The sequence below is a fragment of the Tasmannia lanceolata genome, unplaced genomic scaffold (assembly GCF_043159265.1).
Source record: "Tasmannia lanceolata isolate RefF3 unplaced genomic scaffold, GAP_Taslan_0.1 ptg000051l, whole genome shotgun sequence".
In the NCBI taxonomy this organism is placed as follows: Eukaryota; Viridiplantae; Streptophyta; class Magnoliopsida; order Canellales; family Winteraceae; genus Tasmannia; species Tasmannia lanceolata.
This window is the reverse complement of record NW_027518728.1, coordinates 65,001-72,500: the sequence shown is the minus strand read 5'-3', so window position 1 is coordinate 72,500 and position 7,500 is coordinate 65,001.

Below are 7,500 nucleotides of genomic sequence, written 5' to 3'. Positions count from 1 at the left end.
GCACCGGAATGCTTGGCCTTGGCTTGTCCTAGCAAGGCATTGCTGGGTTGGGCTCCCTTGGCCTTTTGGGCGCCTTGGACGATGTCTTGCGAAGACCATGGGCACAAGGCCATGGCATATGGTGAGGAAAGGACCACGGTTGCCAAGGTTAGGCACCGGAATGCTTGGCCTTGGCTTGCCCTAGCAGGGCATTGCTGGGTTGGGCTCCCTTGGCCTTTTGGGCGCCTTGGACGATGTCTTGCGAAGACCATGGGCACAAGGCCATGGCATATGGTGAGGAAAGGACCACGGTTGCCAAGGTTAGGCACCGGAATGCTTGGCCTTGGCTTGCCAAAGCAGGGCATTGCTGGGTTGGGCTCCCTTGGCCTTCCGGGCGCCTTGGACACTGTCTTGGGAAGACCATGGGCACAAGGCCATGGCATATGGTGGGGAATGGACCACGGTTGCCAAGGCTAGGCATATAGAGAGGAATCGCATTTTTGCCCGGATAGGCACCGGAATGCTTGGCCTTGGCTTGCCATAGCAGGGCATTGCTGGGTTGGGCTCCCTTGGCCTTCCGGGGGCCTTGGACGCTGTCTTGGGAAGACCATGGGCACAAGGCCATGGCATATAGTGAGGAATGGACCACGGTTGGCAAGGCTAGGCATATAGAGAGGAATGGACCACGGTTGCCAAGGTTGCGCAAGTTTTGGGCATTTTTTGCCCGGATATGCCCAAGTATGCCCCGATAGGCCCGTTACGCCCCGGTATGAACGCGTATGCCCGGATAGACTCGGTATGCCTTGGGATACATGCGTATGCCCCGATAGGCTTGGTACGCCCCGATATGCGCACGTGTGCCCCAGTAGGGCTCGGTATGCCCCGGTATGTACGCGTGTGCCCCGATAGGCCCGGTATGCCCCGATATGCACACGTGTGCCCCAATAGGGGTCGGTATGCCCCGGTAGGTACGCGTGTGCCCCGTAATGCACGTTTCGCAGATCTCCCCGCATGTCCCGCCCCTATATGTAATACTTACTTACTTACTTTCTTTCTTTCTTGCTTGCTTGCTTGCTTGCAATGGTTGGGAGTGCCCGGCATGCCCCGCTGCAGAGACCAAGGGCGCAATGACTTGGCACCGCGGATGCCGGGACTCCGGCACTTCCCGTGGCACTGATGGTTGGTTCCAAAGACAAAAGGCCGTGCAAGGCCACCGCACCGCGGATGATTTTGCTCGTGCTGGCGCCGTTGTGTGGCCAAAGAACATGCGCGAATGCTCGTGTCGGAAGGGTTGGTGTCCTGGCCCCGCGGGTGTCACGAATGCTCGGTTGCGAAGACCATGGGACCAGAGCCATGGCACGTCGGATGATGGCTCCAGCTGGCGCCCCGGCACTTTCTGTGGCATTGATGCTCGGTTTCAAAGACAAACGTGCGCAGTGCCAGGGGACCGCGGATGACTGCTCGTGCTGGCCCCGTTGGGCGGCATTGATGGTCGGTTGCAAAGAAAATGCGCGATTGCTCGTGTCGGGGCCCGGCAAGCCAAGGCCAAGCGAGCCATGGCACGTCGGATGATGCTACTGATGATCGTGCCGCGATAGTAATTCAACCTAGTACGAGAGGAACCGTTGATTCACACAATTGGTCATCGCGCTTGGTTGAAAAGCCAGTGGCGCGAAGCTACCGTGTGTCGGATTATGACTGAACGCCTCTAAGTCAGAATCCAAGCTAAAGAAGTGGCGCCTGTGCCCGCCGTTTGTTTGCTGACCCGTAGTAGGGGCCTTCGGCCCCCATGGGCCTGTGTCGTTGGTGAAGCCTCCGCGGCGGATGAGCCGTGGTGGGCCGCCTTGAAGCGTAATTCCTATCGAACGGCGGGCAGAATCCTTTGCAGACGACTTAAATACGCGACAGGGTATTGTAAGTGGCAGAGTGGCCTTGCTGCCACGATCCACTGAGATTCAGCCCTACGTCGCATCGATTCGTCCCTCCCTCAACATAATCCCGCCCCTTCTGCAAACTTGAAAATGTGACTCGGAGGCTAGAAGTCCAACCTGGATGTGCCGTTAGCTACGCTTCGCTACTCTCCTCCGTGTAATATGCACGGCGTTGCTTGGCTTGATACGCTTGGGCCTGCTCGGTCTTGGCTTGCCGGATGCCCCCCCCCCCCTTGGCCGTTCACAGCTTGCCTAGGCTCGGGCAATGTTGGCAAGGCCTCACTAGTTTCCTCCCACCAATATGCACGGGTTCGCCTGGCCTGATAGGCCCGGACCGGCTCGGCCTTGGCATGCCATGGCTTCCCAGATGCCCTCCCCAACCCCCAACACAAACGCACACACAAGCCACGGCACCGCGGAGGATGCCTCGCTCGTGTTGGCTCCCCGGGGGGCACCGTCAATGCACACTGGCCTCGCACACTGGTCTTGGCTTGCCATGGCAATGATATGGCCGGTTGCAAAGACAAACGGGCAAGAGGCAAGGGCACCGCTGATGATTGCTCGTGCTGGCCCCGTTGGGCGGCATTGATGGCCGGTTGCAAAGAAAATGCGCGATTGCTCGTGTCCGGGCCTAGCAAGCCAAGACCAAGCGAGCCATGGCAACGCAGATGATGGCTCGCTAGTGCTGGCGCCGTGCACAGCGGCCTCGCACACTCGCCCTGCACGCTTCCCTTGCACGCAGCCTCGCACACTAGCCATGCTCCGCTAGCCATGCACACCAGCCTTGCGCACAACCGCTGCACCCAAGCCATGCACTGAAGCAATGCACACAAGCCTTGCACACAAGCCTTGCACTCAAGCAATGCACACAAGCCTTGCACACTAGCCTTGCACACTAGCCTTGCACACAAGCCATGCGTTCAAGCCTTGGGCACTGGCCCTGCACACAAGCCTTGGGCACTAGCCTTGGACACTAGCCTTGCACACAGTCCTTGCACACTAGGCATGCTTGGGCGAGCTGATCCCGCATCAAGTCGACGGGTCTAGGCATTCTTGGGCGCAGATCCCGCATCGTCTCGTCGCGTCTGGGCGCAAACACGTCGCGTCTCGTTGCGTCTTCAGAAGTCGTCGCTAACAGCACCTTTGGTTGCCACTGGTGGTTAGGCTGGTTGGTTGCGCAAACCCTATAGGAGGGTGGCATGCTGGTGGGCGTTTTTGCCCGGATAGGCACTAGAATGTGCAGATTTTGGGCGTTTTTGCCTGGATAGGCTAAGGAATGGGCATGCTTTGGGCGTTTTTGCCCGGATAGGCACCGGAATGCTTGGCCTTGGCTTGTCCTAGCAAGGCATTGCTGGGTTGGGCTCCCTTGGCCTTTTGGGCGCCTTGGACGATGTCTTGCGAAGACCATGGGCACAAGGCCATGGCATATGGTGAGGAAAGGACCACGGTTGCCAAGGTTAGGCACCGGAATGCTTGGCCTTGGCTTGCCCTAGCAGGGCATTGCTGGGTTGGGCTCCCTTGGCCTTTTGGGCGCCTTGGACGATGTCTTGCGAAGACCATGGGCACAAGGCCATGGCATATGGTGAGGAAAGGACCACGGTTGCCAAGGTTAGGCACCGGAATGCTTGGCCTTGGCTTGCCAAAGCAGGGCATTGCTGGGTTGGGCTCCCTTGGCCTTCCGGGCGCCTTGGACACTGTCTTGGGAAGACCATGGGCACAAGGCCATGGCATATGGTGGGGAATGGACCACGGTTGCCAAGGCTAGGCATATAGAGAGGAATCGCATTTTTGCCCGGATAGGCACCGGAATGCTTGGCCTTGGCTTGCCATAGCAGGGCATTGCTGGGTTGGGCTCCCTTGGCCTTCCGGGGGCCTTGGACGCTGTCTTGGGAAGACCATGGGCACAAGGCCATGGCATATAGTGAGGAATGGACCACGGTTGGCAAGGCTAGGCATATAGAGAGGAATGGACCACGGTTGCCAAGGTTGCGCAAGTTTTGGGCATTTTTTGCCCGGATATGCCCAAGTATGCCCCGATAGGCCCGTTACGCCCCGGTATGAACGCGTATGCCCGGATAGACTCGGTATGCCTTGGGATACATGCGTATGCCCCGATAGGCTTGGTACGCCCCGATATGCGCACGTGTGCCCCAGTAGGGCTCGGTATGCCCCGGTATGTACGCGTGTGCCCCGATAGGCCCGGTATGCCCCGATATGCACACGTGTGCCCCAATAGGGGTCGGTATGCCCCGGTAGGTACGCGTGTGCCCCGTAATGCACGTTTCGCAGATCTCCCCGCATGTCCCGCCCCTATATGTAATACTTACTTACTTACTTACTTTCTTTCTTGCTTGCTTGCTTGCTTGCAATGGTTGGGAGTGCCCGGCATGCCCCGCTGCAGAGACCAAGGGCGCAATGACTTGGCACCGCGGATGCCGGGACTCCGGCACTTCCCGTGGCACTGATGGTTGGTTCCAAAGACAAAAGGCCGTGCAAGGCCACCGCACCGCGGATGATTTTGCTCGTGCTGGCGCCGTTGTGTGGCCAAAGAACATGCGCGAATGCTCGTGTCGGAAGGGTTGGTGTCCTGGCCCCGCGGGTGTCACGAATGCTCGGTTGCGAAGACCATGGGACCAGAGCCATGGCACGTCGGATGATGGCTCCAGCTGGCGCCCCGGCACTTTCTGTGGCATTGATGCTCGGTTTCAAAGACAAACGTGCGCAGTGCCAGGGGACCGCGGATGACTGCTCGTGCTGGCCCCGTTGGGCGGCATTGATGGTCGGTTGCAAAGAAAATGCGCGATTGCTCGTGTCGGGGCCCGGCAAGCCAAGGCCAAGCGAGCCATGGCACGTCGGATGATGGCTCCAGCTGGCGCCCCGGCACTTTCTGTGGCATTGATGCTCGGTTTCAAAGACAAACGTGCGCAGGGCCAGGGGACCGCGGATGACTGCTCGTGCTGGCCCCGTTGGGCGGCATTGATGGTCGGTTGCAAAGAAAATGCGCGATTGCTCGTGTCGGGGCCTGGCAAGCCAAGGCCAAGCGAGCCATGGCAACGCGGATGATGGCTCGCTAGTGCTAGCGCCGTGCACAGTGGCCTCGCACACTCGCCCTGCACGCTTCCCTTGCACGCAGCCTTGCACACTAGCCTCGCATGCGAGCCTTGCACCCTAGCCATGCAAACTAGCCTTGCACGGTAGCCATGCACACAAGCCGTGCACATTAGCCATGCGCACAAGCCCCGCACACTAGCCTTGCGCACAACCCTTGCACACAAGCCATGCACTCGAGCAATGCACACAAGCCTTGCACTCAAGCAATGCACACAAGCCCTGGACACTAGCCTTGCACACGGGCCTGGCACACAAGCCTTGGGCACTAGCCTTGCGCACTAGCGTTCCACATGAGCCTTGCACACTAGCCTTGGACACTAGCCTTGCACACAGGCCTTGCACACTAGGCATGCTTGGGCGAGCTGATCCCGCATCAAGTCGACGGGTCTAGGCATTCTTGGGCGCAGATCCCGCATCGTCTCGTCGCGTCTGGGCGCAAACACGTCGCGTCTCGTTGCGTCTTCAGAAGTCGTCGCTAACAGCACCTTTGGTTGCCACTGGTGGTTAGGCTGGTTGGTTGCGCAAACCCTATAGGAGGGTGGCATGCTGGTGGGCGTTTTTGCCCGGATAGGCACTAGAATGTGCAGATTTTGGGCGTTTTTGCCTGGATAGGCTAAGGAATGGGCATGCTTTGGGCGTTTTTGCCCGGATAGGCACCGGAATGCTTGGCCTTGGCTTGTCCTAGCAAGGCATTGCTGGGTTGGGCTCCCTTGGCCTTTTGGGCGCCTTGGACGATGTCTTGCGAAGACCATGGGCACAAGGCCATGGCATATGGTGAGGAAAGGACCACGGTTGCCAAGGTTAGGCACCGGAATGCTTGGCCTTGGCTTGCCAAAGCAGGGCATTGCTGGGTTGGGCTCCCTTGGCCTTCCGGGCGCCTTGGACACTGTCTTGGGAAGACCATGGGCACAAGGCCATGGCATATGGTGGGGAATGGACCACGGTTGCCAAGGCTAGGCATATAGAGAGGAATTGCATTTTTGCCCGGATAGGCACCGGAATGCTTGGCCTTGGCTTGCCATAGCAGGGCATTGCTGGGTTGGGCTCCCTTGGCCTTCCGGGGGCCTTGGACGCTGTCTTGGGAAGACCATGGGCACAAGGCCATGGCATATAGTGAGGAATGGACCACGGTTGGCAAGGCTAGGCATATAGAGAGGAATGGACCACGGTTGCCAAGGTTGCGCAAGTTTTGGGCATTTTTTGCCCGGATATGCCCAAGTATGCCCCGATAGGCCCGTTACGCCCCGGTATGAACGCGTATGCCCGGATAGACTCGGTATGCCTTGGGATACATGCGTATGCCCCGATAGGCTTGGTACGCCCCGATATGCGCACGTGTGCCCCAGTAGGGCTCGGTATGCCCCGGTATGTACGCGTGTGCCCCGATAGGCCCGGTATGCCCCGATATGCACACGTGTGCCCCAATAGGGGTCGGTATGCCCCGGTAGGTACGCGTGTGCCCCGTAATGCACGTTTCGCAGATCTCCCCGCATGTCCCGCCCCTATATGTAATACTTACTTACTTACTTACTTTCTTTCTTGCTTGCTTGCTTGCTTGCAATGGTTGGGAGTGCCCGGCATGCCCCGCTGCAGAGACCAAGGGCGCAATGACTTGGCACCGCGGATGCCGGGACTCCGGCACTTCCCGTGGCACTGATGGTTGGTTCCAAAGACAAAAGGCCGTGCAAGGCCACCGCACCGCGGATGATTTTGCTCGTGCTGGCGCCGTTGTGTGGCCAAAGAACATGCGCGAATGCTCGTGTCGGAAGGGTTGGTGTCCTGGCCCCGCGGGTGTCACGAATGCTCGGTTGCGAAGACCATGGGACCAGAGCCATGGCACGTCGGATGATGGCTCCAGCTGGCGCCCCGGCACTTTCTGTGGCATTGATGCTCGGTTTCAAAGACAAACGTGCGCAGGGCCAGGGGACCGCGGATGACTGCTCGTGCTGGCCCCGTTGGGCGGCATTGATGGTCGGTTGCAAAGAAAATGCGCGATTGCTCGTGTCGGGGCCTGGCAAGCCAAGGCCAAGCGAGCCATGGCAACGCGGATGATGGCTCCAGCTGGCGCCCCGGCACTTTCTGTGGCATTGATGCTCGGTTTCGAAGACAAACGTGCGCAGGGCCAGGGGACCGCGGAGGACTGCTCGTGCTGGCCCCGTTGGGCGGCATTGATGGTGTGTTGCAGAGAGCATGTGCGATTGCAAGTGTCGGCCGGGTTTGGGTTCCCTTGGGCTTTCGGGTGCCTTGGACGCTGTCTTGCGAAGACCATGGGCACAAGGCCCCGTCCTGGCCCCTTGTTCGATTCGCTCTCGTCTTGCGCTTGCTTCCAAGGTCCTCCATGACCTTCCCCATGGCCTTGCTAGATCCCCCCCATGACGCATGACCTCTGTCCGTTGATTGGTTTTGAGTGCACACCATGCCCGGCTTGGCACCGTGTTGTCGCGTGAGTGGCATTTGGATCGTGCATGCTGGTGGGCTA